Source organism: Oncorhynchus keta, chromosome 34 (genome assembly GCF_023373465.1).
Source record: "Oncorhynchus keta strain PuntledgeMale-10-30-2019 chromosome 34, Oket_V2, whole genome shotgun sequence".
NCBI lineage: Eukaryota > Metazoa > Chordata > Actinopteri > Salmoniformes > Salmonidae > Oncorhynchus > Oncorhynchus keta.
Window position 1 is genome coordinate 43,528,085 of NC_068454.1, and position 20,743 is coordinate 43,548,827.

Below are 20,743 nucleotides of genomic sequence, written 5' to 3' on the forward strand. Positions count from 1 at the left end.
GGAAATATACAGCAGTGGACTATTCTAAGCAAAGGGCTACAAGAGTATATGTAAATTGTTTCCAGAGAAAAGTGATATATTATTTGTTATCTTGAAGTGTGACCTGTCTGATTTAATGAAACTCTGATGTTCCATGACTGAGTGGAATTTCTTTGAATTGCACTGAATTAAATTCTACATCCTGTGGGGTGTGGCCAATTCAATGAATGAAATTCCAAAATTCTGAATTGAGCCAAACCCTGGTAGTAAGTGCTGCTCATGAATCATACTGTCAGTCTTCCTGCTGGGATGAGTGAGACTCCTGTATGGTATGGGTGATAGATGCATAGAAATATAATCTATTGAACAGACATCCCCATTCAAGTGAATTTACTTTTTTTCCCTGTTAAAGTCATTCTATTTCTATGGATAGAAGAGTGATTGTGTTTTCTCACCATCAGGGGGCACTCTGACATAACTGAAGTCTGAGTTTAGATGCTATGTTTTACATTCACCATCACTCCATCAAGGGCATTCTATTATTCTTTCTAACAAAGATGAGTTAGTTTAAGAAGCGATAATAAAAATGGGCTTCTTCTATAGAAATAGGTCCCGCCTCTCGCTAAATAATAGAAAGAAGATTAGTCAGTCGACGTTCCTATCGGTCCTCGACTATGGCGACGTCATCTATATGAACGCAGCTGCCACTTCATTACATATGTTAGATGCAGTTTATCATAGCGCACTGCTCTTTATTACAGTTTTAGTGGAAAGGATGATGGACATCCACAAATTAATACATACCATACATAACATATCATACTAATTTGAGTGTGCCGGATGTTAATTTACTATGTTTACATCTACCCCGGAGTTCAGGTTGCTTTCCCTCCCCTCTCAGATCACTTACTGAAGTACTTATTAAGCTGATGGGCAAAGAGAAATCAGAGGCTGCATTTTGGAGATAGCATATCTATCAATCCATCCATCCCCTCGAGGACCAGAGTTCTCTCAAGCTCCTTCACATAGGCTCCATGCATATCATGTTAATCCCAGAATTTGATGGGGATACCAAACCAATATACCTTTCATACCAATACGTTTTTCCGCCAACTTTACCATGCCGCCGTCTTTTTTGTCACCCACCTATCAGTATAAACATCACCTTTCATCTTTGGAATGCATTAAATCATGAAACGTCTATTGTTGTCCGATATCAAACTTGTATTTGTCAGTCACAAAGCATCACAGAAATGCCTTTAACGCATTTATTCTCTCCATTTAGAAATATGTAGCTGTTTTTGTCTATTGTCACAGGAATGCTTTGGCACTTAGCCTGAGGGAATGCACACTGCCATTTTAATATTTTCTTCTTGACAAATATTTAAAGGCCCTTATATTTAGCTAATAAATTATGGGTTAATATGCATATGTTTTTAACTTAAATTATAAATCGCTAGTAGGCTATCTGTCTTCAGCCAAAATAACTGTCGGGGAGTTTGAAAGAAGAGAAAGCGTGTCGATAGGTGTGATCACATCCAACATGGATAAAGAAACTACCTTCGTAAATCCTCCTACAGAGGTTCATCCAGGTCAGATTTTGTATTTATTTACATGATCAGAAAGAGCAGATTCTAATGGTAAATTAGGACATGGGCTCAAAAATTAGAACATGGGCTCTGTTTCAGGATATGTTCCACATGTGTGTGTGTGTGGAAAATATTATTTCTCTTTTCATTCTGTTTTATTCAATTATATTAAGTCTTACTATACAATATAGGCCCTCTGTGTGTTGACTGTGATCAGTGCAGAGGAATGTAGGCTAATTGTGTCTTTTGTAGGGCTGACCCCAATTAGTCGACTGGTCAATTGTTTGGTCATTAGGCTGTTGGTTAACAGGATATATATACAGTGGGGCAAAAAAGTATTTAGTCAGCCAGCAATTGTGCAAGTTCTCCCACTTAAAGATGAGAGAGGCCTGTAATTTTCATCATAGGTGCACTTCAACTATGACGGACAAAATTAGAAAAAAAAATCCAGAAAATCACATTGTAGGATTTTTAATGAATTTATTTGCAAATTATGGTGGAAAATACGTTTTTTGTCACCTACAAACAAGCAAGATTTCTGGCTCTCACAGACCTGTCATTTCTTCTTTAAGAGGCTCTTCTGTTCTCCACTCGTTACCTGTATTAATGGCACCTGTTTGAACTTGTTACAGTTACACTCACAGTTACACTCCAAACTCCACTATGGCAAAGACCAAAGAGCTTTCAAAGGACACCAGAAACAAAATTGTAGACCTGCACCAGGCTGGGAAGACTGAATCTGCAATAGGTAAGCAGCTTGGTTTGAAGAAATCAACTGTGGGAGCAATTATTAGGAAATGGAAGACATACAAGACCACTGATAATCTCCCTCGATCTCAGGCTCCACGCAAGATCTCACCCCGTGGGGTCAAAATGATCACAAGAACGGTGAGCAAAAATCCCAGCACCACACGGGGGGACCTAGTGAATGACCTGCAGAGAGCTGGGACCAAAGTAACAAAGCCTACCATCAGTAACACACTACACCGCCAGGGACTCAAATCCTGCAGTGCGAGACGTGTCCCCCTGCTTAAGCCAGTACATGTCCAGGCCCGTCTGAAGTTTGCTACAGAGCATTTGGATGATCCAGAAGAAGATTGGGAGAATGTCATATGGTCAGATGAAACCAAAATATAACTTTTTGGTAAAAACTCAACTCGACGTGTTTGGAGGACAAAGAATGCTGAGTTGCATCCAAAGAACACCATACCTACTGTGAAGCATGGAGGTGGAAACATCATGCTTTGGGGCTGTTTTTTTGCAAAGGGACCAGGATGACTGATCCGTGTAAAGGAAAGAATGAATGGGGCCATGTATCGTGCGATTTTGAGTCAAAACTTCCTTCCATCAGCAAGGCCATTGAAGATGAAACGTGGCTGGGTCTTTCAGCATGACAATGATCCCAAACACACCACCCGGGCAATGAAGGAGTGGCTTCGTAAGAAACATTTCAAGGTCCTGGAGTGGCCTAGACAGTCTCCAGATCTCAACCCCATGGAAAATCTTTGGAGGGAGTTGAAAGTCCCTGTTGCCCAACAACAGCCCCAAAACATCACCGCTCTAGAGTAGATCTGCATGGAGGAATGGGCCAAAATACCAGCAACAGTGTGTGAAAACCATGTGAAGACTTACAGAAAACGTTTGACCTCTGTCATTGCCAACAAAGGGTATATAACAAAGTATTGAGAAACTTTTGTTATTGACCAAATACTTATTTTCCACCATAATTTGCAAATTAATTAATTAAAAATCCTACAATGTGATTTTCTGGATTTGTTTTCTCTCATTTTGTCTGTCATAGTTGAAGTGTACCTATGATGAAAATTACAGACCGCTCATCTTTTTAAGTCAGAGAACTGGCACAATTGGTGGCTGACTAACTAGTTTTTTTGCCCCACTGTATATATATATACACTTGCACCCATCTCAGTGAACTAATCGATTGCAGAGGCCTAGACTAGAAGCCCATTTAGGCTTGATCCGAAAATGTATAATGTGGTTGGAGGCTCCTCGGGTCAAATCGAGCTCTGTACCGCATCGCCATACACCTCCCAAATTTTGTAACAATGCAGAGGGCTCTGTCTACTGTAGCTCCGCATGGACATGATTGGTAGATGGGGGTGGTCCATCCTGTGGAAAACACAAACTCACTTCCTTGACAACAGTTCTGCACTGCGCCACAAAGCGCAAGAAGTATGAATGCTCTGATTTCTGCTGAGACTGTATCACCATAAATGCTGCATGGCCAATGCAGATGTCGGATTGACCATGTGCTCAGATACACAATGCACTTCTCTCTCCAGAATGCGCTCCCTCCTGCCAATTTGTGGACATTCATTGTTTCACAACTTCATTGTGTGAATTGCTTGTGTTTGACTGTTAGTGTATATCAATTCCCCATGACATATATTACCGTTAAATTCATATAATTTCTAATCTACAATGTTTGTTACTTACAGTTATTTATTTTAATTCATTCAAATTATTATTCCACTCACCCTGTTCTCATTGTCGGAGTGGACACATTGTTTGCAGAGTGCACAAGCTATGCTAAACTTGTGAGAAACACTTTTTGGTTTATTTCATTCCATTTACATGTTTTGTCAATTTAGTCATTGTCTTTTGTTTGGAGTGCTCCTGGCCTGCGCGCAAATGTAGGCATATAAATGTGCCCATTTGGGGATCTGATAGTATTTCTGATTGGCTTAACGCACCACCATTAATGGAGCTTCTCAAAGTAATGTTTTATTCATCTCGTACAGCAAGCAAATAAACTGTGTTTTTACATCCATTGAGGATTACAATAGTTCTTCAATGTATTTGAAAAATCTTCCCAGCTCTCTCCCTTTTAATAACCGCTCAGTGTGAAAGGGAAAAATGTCACGCCCTGACTCAATGGAAGCTTCATAAAATAGGCCTACCTGATTACTTCTTATCAGTGCTTGACTTGGGCTGAAATAGGTTCCGGTACTCATTTTGGGTGCTGGTACTGTTTATATAGGTGCAGGAGCTCCACAATACTTTTGAGATAATATTCTATAAGAGGAACAGGAGCTCAAGCAGTAGAACATTTGAGGTGCTGGTACTCAGCTCCGGTGAGCTCCTGCCCAAGTCAAGGACTGCTTCTTATCTCTTGTGCAAATAGCCTACAGCTGTGTCTGTCCCAAGCTCACTGGCTCAGGAAGCTCTGAGGGCCCAGCATATTTTATACGATGTTGCAAATTTGCTAGGGCAAGCTTTGGGCAGAGTTAATAGTTGATAAAATGTTTCAAGTTCATTAAGACAGGCCATGTGTAGCCAATGTGATTTATAGGATATTTATTTTTGTCAGGATATTTTTTTACCTGCAGGCTGCAATGTTTTTAGTTGTTGGCTTTATGTTGGCTATTTTTACATAGTTGGCAATGGCAATAGATGTTCCTTTTTTAGGTTTGTATCATTTTCATTTAGAATTGGATAACATTTTGATTAACCACATGGTTTTGAGATATGAAGATGTTATTATAAATTAAATGAAACTGTTTCATGAAAATGTGCATATGAAAACCATAACCGGCACGCAGATTGGTAGATAAATTGGCATTCCACATGAGAAAATTGCAGACTCCTCGTGTAGCCTATTGCAACTTCAGGAGAGTAATGGCAGAATTTGCGAAAGCCAGCAGGAGCGGGAGGAAAATAGTTATGTCAGGTTAAGGATTTTTTTCTTCTGGTTATCGAGATGTCTGGTGCTCCTTTGTCTTCTTTTATCAAACCCGAAGCTTTAAGCATCAGACAAGCTCAATGCATATAGTTGATTTGATTAAAACACATAGGGTGTGTCTATATATGGAAAGATAAACGTTTAAATATTTTACCAAATCCATTGGTTGAAAGAACAGACAACCTTTTTTAGTCAGGGACAGCCCTCGTCTCTTGTCTGTTTAATGAACAAAATAACAACTATTGATTTAATTTGCATGGCGCAGTCATGGGCAGTAACATAATTAAACTCAAATATGCTATTCTATTCTTTTGAAAATAAATTGTATTAGTCTGATAATGTTTCTTAAGACCTGCATGAACACATTAATGACGTTTTGAGTATCCAACTTCTTATTCACCATAACAGGACAATACAAGGTAATTATTTACAAGTAGGCTAAGGAAAGCTGCCAACTTACTATTGTGAATGTGAAGAAATGAAACCAATGGCAGGTCTGAATTTAAACAGAGGAATTCCTAACCTGCAGCTGTCAGGTTACCATGACATGACAGGGTCAAAGTTGAAAGTCTCTTGCTCATTCCCGGCAAAAGCCATGGCTATCTAAAAGGCAAATGAGCTAAAGAGGTTTAAAAAAAGGAGGTAAAAATAGGGCTGTCTAAAAGAAACCTCGCCCAATTGTTTTTACAGGCAATATACCGTGAATCTAGGGAAGCTCACAAGGAGGAAAGCAGGATGAATTGAAAGACACTTACCCATAGTTTTTTAAAAGTTTTCCTTGATTGTATCTCCCTCGGGGGAAATTAGTCTTGCATCCTATAAAGCAAGCAGTAGAGTACTGTGCTGGGTGTTGTGCTCTGTTTTCATCTTGAGCTATACATGACAGTTTTGCTGAACATGCCTGGACAGTACTACTTGAACACACTTACGGTTGTGATTGAAAAATGTCACTGGGGAAATATACAGTAGAGATGTATAATCTTTATAATATTCTGCATTTCCAAGTAAAGTTAATTTTGTAACTGGAAATAAATGGATCATTATTGAACTCATTGAAAATGGAGCTTTAATTTATTTAATGTACGCTAATGATTTAGCTTTACATCCTAATGTAAATCCCAGACACCCTGGACCCACTCCAATTTGCATACCTCCCCAACAGATGACACAATCTCTATTGCACTCCACACTGCCCTCTCCCACCTGGACATGAGGAACACCTATGTGAGAATGCTGTTCATTGACTACAGCTCAGCATTCAACACCATAGTGCCCTCCAAGCTCATTAATAAGGTCATGAACTTGGGACTGAACACCTCCCTCTGCAACTGGATCCTGTACTTGCTGACAAGTCCAGGATCCAGGATTATAAGGATAGGCAACAACACATCCGCTACGCTGACACTCAACACGGGGGCCCCTCAGGGTTAAGTGCTTAGTCCCCTCCTGTACTCCCTGTTCACCAATGACTGCATGGCTGTGCACGACTCCAACAGACCATCATTAAGTTTGCTGACGACCTGACGATGAGACAGCCTATAGGCAGGAGGTCAGTGACTTGACAGTGTGGTGCCAGGACAACAACCTCTCCCTAAACGTTAGCAAGACAAAGGAGCTGACTGTGGACTACAGGAAACGCAGGGCTAAGCATGCTCCCATCCACAACGGCAGGGCTGTAGTGGAGTGGGTCGAGAGCTTCAAGTTGTTCCTCGGCCCACATCACTAAAGAATGAATGGTCCATACACGACAACACTTCTTTCCCCTCAGGAGACTGAAAAGATTGATTTGGCATGGGCCCTCAGATCCTCAAAAAGTTCTACAGCTGCACCATTGAGAGCATTTTGACTGGCTGTATCACGGCTTGGTATGGCAACTTCTTGGCATCTGACCGCAAAGCGCTAGAAAGGGTAGTGCGTATGGCCCAGTACATAACTGGGGCCGAGTTCCCTGCCATCCAGGACCTCTATATTAGGCGGTGTCAGAGGAAGGCCATAAAAATTGTCAAAGACTCCAGCCACCCAAGTCATAGACTGTTCTTTCTGCTATCACACGACAAGCAGTACCGATGCACCAAGTCTGGAACCAACAGGACCCAGAATAGCTTCTACCCCCAAGCCATAAGACTGCTAAATAGTTAACCAAATAGCTACCCGGATGATCTGCATTGACAATTTTTGCACTAACCCTTTTGACTCCACATTCTCTGCTGCTACTATTTATTATCTATCCTGGTACCTAGTCACTACTCCTACCTATGTGTTTATACAGTTGAAGTCGGAAGCTTAGATTGGTGTCATTAAGTTTAGACACTTAGATTGGAGTCATTAAAACTCATTTTTCAACCACTCCACACATTTCTTGTTAAACTATAGTTTTGGCAAGTCGGTTAGGACATCTTATCACAAGGCGAGACCCAAGGCGAGACCCAGGTTTGAGACACAGGAGGCAGATGGTTGGAGTCTATCAATATTTATTCATTCAATAGGGGAAGGCAAGAGAATGGTCGTGGACAGGCAAAAGAGTCAAAACCAATTCAGAATCCAAATGGTACCAAAGGGCAGGCAGAATCAAGGTTAGGCCAGGCAGGATGATCAGGCAGGGGTCAGAACTGGGAGGACTATCAAAAAGAGAACAGCAAAAGGAGTACAGGAAAACCACGCTGGTTGACTTGACTAACTTACAAGATGAACTGGCATAAAGAAACAGGGAACACAGGGATAAATACACTGGGGAAAACAAGTGACACCTGGAGGGGGTGGAGACAACAACGAGGACAGTTGAAACTTATCAGGGTGTGACACATCTATTTTGTGCATGACACAAGTCATTTTTTCCAACTATTTTTTACAGACAGATTATTTCACTTATAATTCACTGTATCACAATTCCAGTGGGTCAGAAGTTTACATACACTAAGTTGACTGTGCCAGCTTGGTAAATTATAGAAAATTATGGCTTTAGAAGCTTCTGATAGGCTAATTGACATAATTTGAGTCAATTGTAGGTGTACCTGTGGATGTATTTCAAGGCCTACCTTCAAACTCCCTGCCTCTTTGCTTGATATCATGGGAAAATCAAAAGAAATCAGCAAAGACCTCAGAAGAAAATGGTAGATCTCCACAAGTCTGGCTCATCCAAATGCCTGAAGGTACCACGTTCATCTGTACAAACAATAGTACGCAAGTATAAACACCATGGGACCACGCAGCCGTCATATCGCTCAGGAAGGAGACGCGTTCTGTCAATACCGGAACAACAGCAAAGGACCTTGTGAAGATGCTGGAAGAAACAGGTACAAAAGTATCTATATCCACAGTCAAACAATTCCTACATCGACATAACCTGAAAGGCTGCTCAGCAAGGAAGAAGCCACTGCTCCAAAACGGCCATAAAAAAGTCAGACTAACGGTTTGCAACTGCACATGGGGACAAAGATTGTACTTTTTGTAGAAATGTCCTCTGGTCTGATGAAACAAAAATAGAACTGTTTGGCCATAATGACCATCGCTATGTTTGGAGGAAAAAGAGGGAAGCTTGCAAGCCGAAGAACACCACGTGAAGCACAGGGAGCACAGCATCATGTTGTGGGGGTGATTTGCAGCATCATATTGGAAAATTGTATGGAAAATTACATGGATATATTGAAGCAACATCTTAAGACATCAGTCAGGAAGTTAAAGCTTGGTAGCAAATGGGTCTTCCAAATGGACAATGACCACAAGTATACTTCCAAAGTTGTGGCAAAATGGCTTAAGTACAACCAAGTCAAGGTATTGGAGTGGCCATCACAAAGCCCTGACTTCAATCCTATAGAAAATTTGGGGGCAGAACTGAAAAAGTGTGTGCGAGCAAGGAGGCCGAGAAACCTGACTCAGTTACACCAGCTCTGCCAGGAGGAATGGGCCAAAATGCACACACTTTATTGTGGGAAGCTTGTGGAAGGCTAACCTGAAACGTTTGACCGAAGTTAAACAATTTAAAGGCAATGCTGCCAAAATACTAATTGAGTGTATGTAAACTTCTGACCCACTGGGAATGTGATGAAATAATTAAAAGCTGAAATAAATCATTCTCTACTATTATTCTGACATTTCACATTCTTAAAATAAAGTGGTGAGCCTAACTGACCTAAGACAGGGACTTTTTACTACGATTAAATGTCAGTAATTGTGAAACTGAATTTAAATGTATTGGCTAAGGTGTATTTAAACTTTTGACTTAAACTGTATCTACCTCAAATACCTCATACCCCTGCCTGCACATCGACTCTGTACTGATAGCCAAAATATCGAGTTGGACAGATCAGACCAATATGCAGCATGGTAAGTGTTCGTCATTTTATTAAACTGAACTGAACACTACAATACAAAGTAAACAAAAAGAACAACTGAAACAGTTCCGTCTGGTAACTAATACAAAGACAGAAAACAAATCATAGTGGGAAAACAGGCTGCCTCAGTATGGTTCTCAATCAGAGACAACAATAAACAGCTGCCTCTGATTGGGAACCATACCAGGCCAAACACAGAAATACAAAAACATAGAACAATACATAGAATTCCCACCCCAACTCACGCCCTGACCAAACTAAAATAGAGACATAAAAAAGGAACTAAGGCCAGGGCGTAACAGTTACTCATTGTGTATTTGGTCCTTGTGTTATTTTTTTCTATTTTTCTCTCTATATCTTTGTGAAGGGCATGTAGTAAGCATTTCACCTGTTGTTTACAGAGTATGTGATGAATTTAATTTTATTTGATTTAAAGTCAACTTTAATTAAATTATTCCCAGGGGTTTGGTTTACTAAAAGCTATGCACATTACTCTGCTTTGCACAACATTATAGTTTTCGGTCTATAATCATATAACAATCATATTTCATATTGACTTCATCGCTATTCCTTGGAAAATAAAACATGTAGGATATAGCCCATCCAGCACATCTACTTTTGCTGGTTCGGTATACTTTCAGGTCCAACGCACTTTGTGAGTTGTCTTGGAAAGGAATTTGTCTTGTCTTGGAAAGGAAGACAACAAGGCAAATTGTCATTGTCTTTGAAAGGAATTTGTTCTATCCATAATTTGTCCTTACAGTACCTAGCAACCATACACAATATTGTCATAGCCCTAGGCTTAGTCCTTTAGGTCAGAGCACACTTTGCCAAACATGAAATATGAATCTTTCTTTGGCCAATAGGGACCTTCCTTTCTCATTAAAAGAAGTGCCCCCCTGTTTAGAGTACACACTAGCAATGGGCTGTCTAAACTCAGCAACTTTACATCTTTCTAGCCTTTGTCACGGCCCAGTATTTTTCTTTCCACACGTAGCTCTGACACTCAGCCTGTCCAACCGATCTATTTATTTTTCTATTTCCTGTTAGGACGGGGTCAGCCATCCATGGCCGTAGTGCGCTATGCTGCTATCGCTTGCATGACAGACTGCAGCGTGAGTCTCCCGAGACCATCTGTCTTCTGCAGCCTCCCTGCTTTAAGGCGTTGTATCTATCCCTACTAAAAGGAAGGAACACTACTGAAAGGAACGGAACACTCTAGTCCAGGGCTCTCCAACCCTGTTCCTGGAGAGCTACCCTCCTGTAGGTTTTCACTCCTTCCCAGTTTTAACTAACCGATTAAGCGTATCAACAAGCTAATTATTAGAATCAGGTGCCCTATATTAAGGTTGGAGCTAAAAACATACAGGAGGGTAGGAGGCTGCTGAGGGGAGGACGGCTCATAATAATGGCTGGAACATAGTTAATGGAAGGGCATCAAACAGATGGAAACCATGTGTTTGATGTACTGTATTTGAAAACATTTCACTTATTCCGCCCCAGTCATTACCACAAGCCCATCCTCCCCAATTAAGGTGCCACCAACCTCCTGTGTAGTCTATACTATATTTGTCCAGTGTAGATGTGGCAGAGGAAAACGTCTTGTTGTGCTGCAGTTATGTGTGAGTCTGCAGAAGTGTTGCAAATTGCAGTCGCACCCCCATGAAATATTTAGAAAACAGTTAAATATCCAAAATAATATTGAGTTGCACCCCCTTTTGCCCTCTGATCAGACTCCATTTGTCAGGGTATGGACTACAAGGTGTCAAAGCGTTCCCCAGGGATGCTGACCCATGTTGACGGGCAATTTTTTGTATTTTTTTTAACCTTTATTTAACTAGGCAAGTCAGTTAAGAACAAATTCTTATTTTCAATGACAGCCTAGGAACAGTGGGTTAACTGCCTGTTCAGGGGCAGAATGACAGATTTGTACCTTATCAGCTCGGGGATTTGAACTTGCAACCTTCTGGTTACTAGTCCAACGCTCTAACCACTAGGCTACAATGCCTATGACCACAACGCAGTCATAACGTGGCTATTAGGCTGGCGCACATGGGTCAAACACAAGGCCCGCAGTCCGAATAGGACACAAATGAGTATAAATGAGTCAACCGTTGAGTCATCTACTTTATGAAATTACAGCCTGATGCACATGCATCAGTGAATTATACTTAAATTGTGCTGCTTTTGTGTGTCCCGTTTACAGCGTGCAGCCGAGGGAAAGTGTACAGACACATGTCACAGTCCTAGCTAGGCTACTAAAATGTTGCAGTCTGGCTTTAGTTTTTAAAGCTTGACAATGAAGAACTAAAAAAATAACACCATGCAAAGGAGAAACATGTAGACCTATCAAATAAATGTATTTATATAGCCCTTCTTACATCAGCTGATATATCAAAGTGCAGTCCAGAAACCTAGCCTAAAACCACAAACAGCAAGCAATGCAGGTGTAGAAACACGGTGGCTGGGAAAAACTCCCTAGAAAGGCCAAAACCTAGGAAGAAACCTAGAGAAGAACCAGGCTATGAAGGGTGGCCAATCCTCTTCTGGCTGTGCCGGGTGGAGATTATAACAGAACATGGCCAAGATGTTCAAATGTTCATAAATGACCAGCATGGTCAAGTAATAATAATCACAGTAGTTGTCGAGGGTGCAACAAGTCAGCACCTCAGGAGTAAATGTCAGTTGGCTTTTCATAGGCGATCATTGATAGTATCTCTACCGCTCCTGCTTGTCTCTAGAGAGTTGGTCAGGGTTGGTCAGGTCAGGGTTCCATAGCCGCAGGCAGAACAGTTGAAACTGGAGCAGCAGCACGGCCAGGTGGACTAGGGACAGCAAGGAGTCATCATGCCAGGTAGTCCTGAGGCATGGTCCTAGGGCTCAGGTCCTCCAAGAGAGTGAAAGAAAGAAAGAGAGAATTAGAGAGAGCATACTTAAATTCACACCGGATAAGACAGGAGAAATACTCCAGATATAACAGACTGACTCTAGCCCCCCCCCGACACACAAACTACTGCAGCATAAATACTGGAGGCTGAGATAGGAGGGGTCAGGAGACACTGACACATATTACAGCAACATTTGAGCAGTAGCCTAGGTTGGCTACTCAACTACAAAACATTCAGTGCACCATACAGCAATGCTGCATAAAACCACAGTGGAGATCTATGCAGTGCAAAAAAATGAAAAACATTTTGTTACAACAAACCTAGTTGTGTTTTTGTTAGGGTCACAGCATATTATGCACATCTGCAAACATAGCAGCACATGCTGAACAAATATAATTGATCTATTTGTTTTAATATGTTAAAATGCTATACAGCACCCTTTATGAAGTGGACATTATAAAGGGTGCAGTCACAGTTGTTTTTTCAATATGGCCCGAGCGCTGATTGAGCTTGACACCTCAGGCTAATGCACATTTTTATGTAGCTAGCTATTTATTTAGAAAGCTAAAAACACAGAGCCTAATGTTAGTTAGTTAGTTAGCTAGTTAGTTAGTTAGTTAGCTAGCTAGCTGCGGGAGGATGTCCTATCATTGGAGGAGTGGGTGAGTGACCAACTTTTTACACTCATATCATTTTTCGTTGGCTAAAGCTAGAGATGTCATTTCGTTAGCTTGCAAGAAATATTAATCACTTTGCTTGCTAGCGAGCTGAACTTGAACGACAGTTATCCACGGTTAGTTCCTATTCAGTTGTCAAAACGTAGGTTGGGACAAGCATGCATTGCCAGGCAAGCTGCAGAAGGATGAGCAGGCTACTATTGCCCATTGTTTCAATGTAATTTTTAAAGTTTGAGAGGGTTTATCTGATGTTCCTGGTGTTGGATTTGAGCTGATCTTGCTCTGGCTAGCATTAGTTGTTGATCTTGTTTGATGTGCATAGGCAACATAGGGAGAGAGAGCCTACCTTTTCATGGTTGTTTGATAAATAGGACTGTAAACTTCCCAAACATAAGAGGAGTCCCGTGGTATTTAAATATTTGTAGATATCCATTCAGGTGTATTTTGTGGCTTTTGGCGAATGTGTTATAATTATCTAAGGTCACGCTGTTGCTACTGCCTGTAAACACACAGTCCAGTTCAAAGTAAATGATGGCAGGCCCGTGTGGCAAATTGCTTATTTGCATATTGGCCTAATGTCGCTCTGATTAGCTATGGCGCACCGGTCTGTGTAGACTACAGTCCTGGACAAGACAGATGTTTTTATTAGGTTTTATTTGCTGCAGTGGCTATTAATTGTCCAAACGCACAGCTGCTTTCCCACTCTATATTGCTATAGAATTTACACAAATGCCTTACTATACGTCATTCTCAAGCAATCTAGGAATTTATGACAACGTGAAAATGACCAGAAAATTTAAAGAAAAAGGTGTCATATTCTTCCTCGGGGTGTGAATTAACAGATTTGAACAAGATGTTCTTGTTGCTAAAACATAATGAGTTGTTCTATTATTACATTGAAATATACTGATCTAATTAGTCTTTCTCAAAACAATGCTGTCTCACCTTTTATGTGTGTGAATGAATGTGCCTTAAGCCACACACCTACAAATATCACCAGGTGATGTTATTGTACCCCTCTCCAGCTTGGCCAGAGGATGAGCATCAGCAAACATTTTGGAGAAAATTAGTGAGCAAGTTGGTAAATCTTCATGTATTTTTAAGAAGTGTCACTACATCTAATCATTGGTGGTCGGTGCCGTTTGAGATGAGGGAGTATGTTGTTTTTATTTTCAATAACATGGCCTTATTTCTGTTACAGCATATTGGATGACTGGCATTCATATTCCAGCACAATATAACAAGCTCGGTTTAGGCTACTACATGATACTCAAATATTCCCTATAGCCATCATGAAGTTGCTAAAACCTAGCCTATGAATGAAAGTTTACAACGTAGGTGCACACAAGTTGATACAAAATGTTGAGGTGGCAGACAGTGTTGCATTCTATACTGCATTGCACACTCTTGCCTGCATCTAGCTGATATAGGGTGTAATCATTAGTCCAACAGTTGCAAACGATAGTTTCTATTGGACAAAATCATTTATGTTTATCGCTGTTTTGTTCCGTTTGTTTCCATTTAAGAAACGTTCTTCAACAGAATCGAATGAATACACACCCCTGATCACATGTTAACACAGTTCACTTTCATACTTGCCACATTGTATTCCTTCTCGCATCTATCGCTCATCTCCTCTCTCCTTTCCCCTTTGATTGTGAACTTCAATGCACCACACATCAACTGTATGTTGTGACGGCCCTGAATTTTTTTGAACCGTCTCAGTGCTTCTCCTTCCAATAGGGCGCTTTCCCTTTAATTCGCAATTAAATAGCCAGGATCAGCTGTGCCAAAGTGGGGTTGTGATGGAGACGTGAATGAGGATGTGTTCAACCCTCAGTTCTGAAGCTTCTCTATTCCGTTTGTTTTGTAGCCTAATAGAGTTTACCCAGGATCGGATCCACTCTTTGCGTCCGTGGACTACACCTCTCTGTGGACTTTCTCAGTTGGTGGATTGGATTGGCTGACTGACCGACTACAACCTTTTTGTATACGGTATTTCATTTGTTTTGATGTGAGGTATACTGTGATGATTTGTGTAGTTCGGTGTAGGGGAGGACTTAGAGTTGATACGCTTTATATTGTTTTTATGATTAATACTGGGTTTCCGCTACACGGAAAACGGACAAACATTGCGTGACAAAAGTCACTTGAGTTCCCTGAACTCCTTTACCGGGCTGGACTCTTTTGTTTTTAGGCCTGAGGTACAGGACATTTCTGGAGGAACCAGAACTCATTGTGATATTAGTATATGTGTGTGTAATCATTGATGTTGCTAATACAACCCATGCAAAAGAATATAGTTGTTGAAGTTCTTTCCAAGGGTTTATGAAAAGTTTATTTCCATCCTGACTTTTACACAAGTCCTTTGTATTGGTGTAGACTTGACGGACCAGATGGGACTCATTCCCTAACAAACCAAAAGGAGAAACCAATGTTTTCTCTGGTAGGCACAACCTACCTGGCACCCCTATAAATAATAACCTCAAGTCAAGACTGTTACAATGTGTCCAGGCAAAAACAACTTTCCAAGCAAAACCATATCATAACCACTACACACAGCCTACATTGTTGTCTCCATATTAGCTAAAGTAACGTCATGGTCAACAAAGCTAATAGAACTAACATATTAGTAAACCCACTGCAATCATGCAGCAACATTACAGTGTACAGTCTGTAAGCAGTTACACCGGTGGGTGTAACTGACCTTGACTTGGAAGTGTTCCAGTGTTGGATAGTCATAGCCAGCAGTAGTGTACAGTACGTAAGTAAAAATAGTACTAATTAAGTCGTTTTGGGGGGTATTTGTACTTTACTTTACTATTTATGTTTGACTACTTTTACTTTCACTTCACTACATTCCTTAATAAAAATTTTACTTTTTACTCCATAAATTTTTCTTGACACCCAAAAGTACTTGTTACATTTTGAATGCTTAGCAGGACAGGAAAATAGTCCAATTCACCCACATCAACTGAACATCCCTTGTCATCCCTGCTGCCTCTATGGCAGGCTCACTAAACACACATGCTTCATTTGTAAATTATGTCTGAATGTTGGAGTGTGCCTGTCTGTAAATAAAAAAGAAAAGAAATGGAGCCATCTGGTTTGCTTAATATAACAAATTTGAAATTATTTATACTTTTACTTTTGATACTTAAGTATATTTTAAATCAAATACTTTTAGACTCAAGTAAAATTTTACTGGGTGACTTGAGTCATTTTCTATTAAGGTATCTTTACTTTACTCAAGTTTGACAGTTGGGTACTTTTCCACCACTGATAGCCAGCTAGCTAACATAGCATCCCTCTGTTTGAGCACGGTGTATGAGTAGGCTAACTATATTTCCTAGCTAAGTAAGTGAAACTGAAAGAGAGAGAAATCTATCTCTCTTGCTTCTCCATTTTGGAAGAAATGTATTTGTCCAAACTGTTCAACTATATTATTTCTCTCTCTTTGAGTCAACTACTCACCACATTTTATGCACTGCAGTGCGAGCTGCTGTAGCTTATACTTTCAGTACTAGATTCATTCTCTGATCCTTTGATTGAGTGGACAAGATGTCAGTTCATCATGCAATTGCTCTGATAGGTTGGTGGACGTCCTCTGGAAGTTGTCATAATTACTGTGTGAGGCTGAGAACCATGACCCTCCTGGGTTTTGCATGGAAGTCAATGTACCCAGAGGAGGACGGAAGCTAGCTGCTATACCATGGTGTTACCCTACCGAGTGCTGTTGAGGCTACTGTAGACCTTAGCAAAGTGGTGTTTTAATAAATTATTTAGTGATGTGATTATATTTAGTGTAGTTTTATTTATAAATGATGTGGTGGAGAAATCAGAATTAGCTAAGTAACATAAGACAACTTAATTATCTATCTGCAGAATATGCTTATATGATTGAACTGTTAACTCTTGTTATTAGTCACCTTTCGGACTCTGGTGTTGGCAGCTGCACTTCCTCCCTCAAATGGGACTCCGTCACCTTGGGTCCAGAGAGGGGAGAAGTCAGGCTTGTCTATCACATGTCCCAGTTGCTATGCAGAATATCAGTAAGGAGTATGACAAAGGAGGTCAGAAGGAAATATTGTCTCCATATGTGAACTGTGTGTCTTTATTGCAAACCATGTGATGGGGTGGGTAATGGAGAACCAATCACTTGTCTCCACAGTGTCTGTGTGTCAGTCACCGCCTCCTAGGGGGAGATAGTTTCCATCTTGAACTAGGGGAGAGAACAAAGTAACACGAAATGTCCTAAGTTGTTAGTACTGAACAAAACAACATGTTATTTGTATTTTCGGGCCCAAGGTCTGGCACAGGATGTGTGGAGTTAGTGTTTGGAACCATTGTACGTCATATCTGAAGTTGCACTTATCTTGACCTATCCTGAGATAGTATATGACCCAGAAGCTAACTCCACTCAGGGGCTCTCACTTCATGCCACTTGCGTGAATGGAGAGACCAGCCTTGTTGTTATAACAAGTCTTAATAAAAGTAATACCTCTCCTCATTATTGATTTAAGGGTAGAATTTCCACCACAAGGATAACATTTAAAATGGTAAAAAAAAAAAATAACTGATGAGGATGGTCCTCCCTTTCCTCCACTGCTTCTAATATATCAAGAAATATGTAAATGTTCGTTTTTGGGACTACAATGTATGTACATATGTCAAAATGAAAGATGGCCAGCAATATGTTAGCAATAGGGATTCTTCAACCCTTTCCAATAGTTACGATGGTTTAAAGCCTTATAATACTGCTGTCCAATCACCAATTTTATTTCTGAAAACTGCCATTTACACGTGACATGAGCTAAAAATAGAAAAATTGGCTTAGGACTTTATGGGTGGAAACCTTTTTTTCTCAAACTAATTTATAAGATTCTAAATGGGAACCAAGTGGATCAGTTGAGGTAAGAAAGTTGTTAAATTGGTTAAGACAATGTTTTATCAATAATGTCACTTGAAAAGGTACATTATTTTATTAAAAAGTATATTTGTTGGTTGCAATGCTGCTTGAAGAGGCAGCAGCTACATTAGTGTTAAATATTGCTTTAGCTAGCTAGCCTCCTCCGCCGTTTCTGAATGAGTTTGTGACTATTTCTTTGTAGCTGACAAAAAGAGTGAGCGAGAGTTTCTTTGTGTACTGCCATATGTCGATAACATAGCTACAGTAAGTTTGTCGCTGGTATGGGCTAGTAAATATCCTAAACCTAGCCAGCTAGACAGTGATAGCTGCAAGCTAAAACCAGGGAGAGGGAAGGGGAGGAGAGAATTCACATTCTGCTGCTGCAGGCTTGCTAATGCTCACTCAGATATGTTTTTACACATGTAATTGATTAAGTTAGATTTTTATTCTATAAATATTGTTATTGTCTATGTTGTGAATATTGTAGAAAGATACTCTCTGAATATAGCTACCATGTAAAAGATTGTTCGCTATGCTCCAACTTCAGTCTATCTGACATGTGAGTCACTAAAGGGCTGTAGACTAACCAGAATGACATTATCTGACATACGTCAAAGACTTTCACACTTTGCTTGTGTCTAGATAGGCTCATACACCACATGGGATGTGTGGTGAATGAACATGATGGATAAGCCATCAGCTGATCAGGGACAGTGATAGGATGGCATTTTTTGTGTTTGGTCCACTATCGAGCTAAATTAGGATTTAGGATTTTTTGTAATCTAGCTACCTAGTTCAGTAACAGTACAAATCGATATCTGACAGGGAGGAAAACTATGTCAGATAACCTGAGACTGAATTTGGAGCTAATGCATGCACACATTAAACCTACCAGGCAACCAGTCAAATGGCCGGACCAAACCAGATGACAGAGATAAATTAGCAAACTTAACAGACAAACATGTCTAAAACTACCATACTTTTTTATAGTATGTGTTATGGATTTATGAAACAAGGCAACTAATTACAGTATAACGCTATATATTTTGTATAGGTAGATATTAATAGATGAAGGCAGATACGCTTGACTACTGCAGTAGAGGAAAGGGCTGCTGACAGCTCTGATTCGGCTATTTCAGCCACACCCGTTGCTGACAGGTGTATAAAATCGACCGCACAGCCTTGCAATCTCCATAGACAAACATTGGCAGTAAAATGGCCTTACTGAAGAGCTCAGTGACTTAAAACATGGCACTTTCAGAGGATGCCACCTTTGCAACAAATCAGTTCATCAAACTCCTGCCCTGCAAGAGCTGCCCCGGTCAACTGTGAGTGCTGTTATTGTGAAATGGAAACGTCTAGGAGCAACAGCGGCTCAGCCGCGAAGTGGTATGCCACACAGGCTCACAGAATGGGACTGCCGAGTGCTGAAGCACATAGAGCGTAAAAATCATCTGTCCCCTGTAGCAGCGCTCACTACTGAGGTCCAATCTGCCTCTGGAAGCAAATTCGGCACAATAACTGTTTGTCGGTATCTTCATGAAAGGGGTTTCCATGGCCAAGCAGTTGCACACAAGCCTAAGATCACCATACACAATGCCAATCGTCGGCTGGAGTGGTGTAAAGCTCGCGGTGATTGAACTCTGGAGCAGTGGAAACGCAAACTCTGGAGTGATGAATCACGCTTCACCATCTGGCAGTCTGATGGATGAGTTGGTTTGGCAGATGCCAGGAGAACGCTACCTGCCCCAATACATAGTGCCAACTAAAGTTTGGTGGAGGAGGAATAATGGTCTGGGGCTGTTTTTCATGGTCTGGACTAGGCCCCTTAGTTCCAGTGAAGGGAAATCTTAAGGCTACAGCATACAATGACATTCTAGATGATTCTGTGCTCCCAACTTTGTGGCAACAGTTTGGGGAATGCCCTTTCCTGTTTCAGCAAGACAATTCCCCTGTGTCCAAAGTGAGGTTCATACAGAAATGGTTTGTCGATCAGTGTGGAAGAACTTGACTGGCCTACACAGAGGCCTTACCTCAACCCCATCAAATACCTTTGGGGTGAATTGGAATGCCTAATCGCCCAACATCTGTGCCCAACCTCACTTATGCTCTAGTGGCTGAGTGGAAACAAGTCCCTACAGTGATGTTCCAACATGTAGTGGGAAGCTTTCCCAGAAGAGTGGAGACTTTTAAAGCAGTGAAGGGAGGACCAGCTCCATATTAATGCCCATGATTTTAGAATGAGATGTTTGACGAGCAGCTGTCCACATAATTGTGATCATGTATTGTGTATATGTACAGTGCATTCGGAAAGTATTCAGACACCTTGACATTTAACATTTTGTTTCGTTACAGACTTTTTCTAAAATGTCTAATTGTTTTCTTCCCTCAATCTACACACAATACACCATAATGACAAAGCATTAACAAACAACTGAAATATCATATTTACATAAGTATTCAGCCCCTTTACTTAGTACTTAATTTTTTTTTTTACCCCTTATTTCTCCCCAATTTCATGGTATCCAATTGGTTGTAGTTAGTCTTGTCTCATCGCTGCAACTCCCGTACGAACTCGGAGAGGCGGAGGTCGAGAGCCATGCGTCCTCCGACACAATGTACATCTAACCCAGAAGCCAGCCGCACCAATGTGTCGAAGGAAACACC

At 40.7% G+C, this 20,743-nt stretch overlaps 1 long non-coding RNA gene across 1 annotated transcript; it reads right to left on the reverse strand.

Moving 5' to 3' along the window:
• Window positions 1–9,595: 9,595 nt before the first annotated feature.
• Window positions 9,596–16,179, reverse strand: LOC127915113 (uncharacterized). Its single transcript, XR_008090224.1, has 2 exons — window positions 14,763–16,179; window positions 9,596–12,489 (listed from the first exon to the last, which is right to left on the reverse strand). It is a non-coding gene; the product is annotated as an uncharacterized LOC127915113 (long non-coding RNA).
• Between the last annotated feature and the right edge of the window lie 4,564 nt (window positions 16,180–20,743).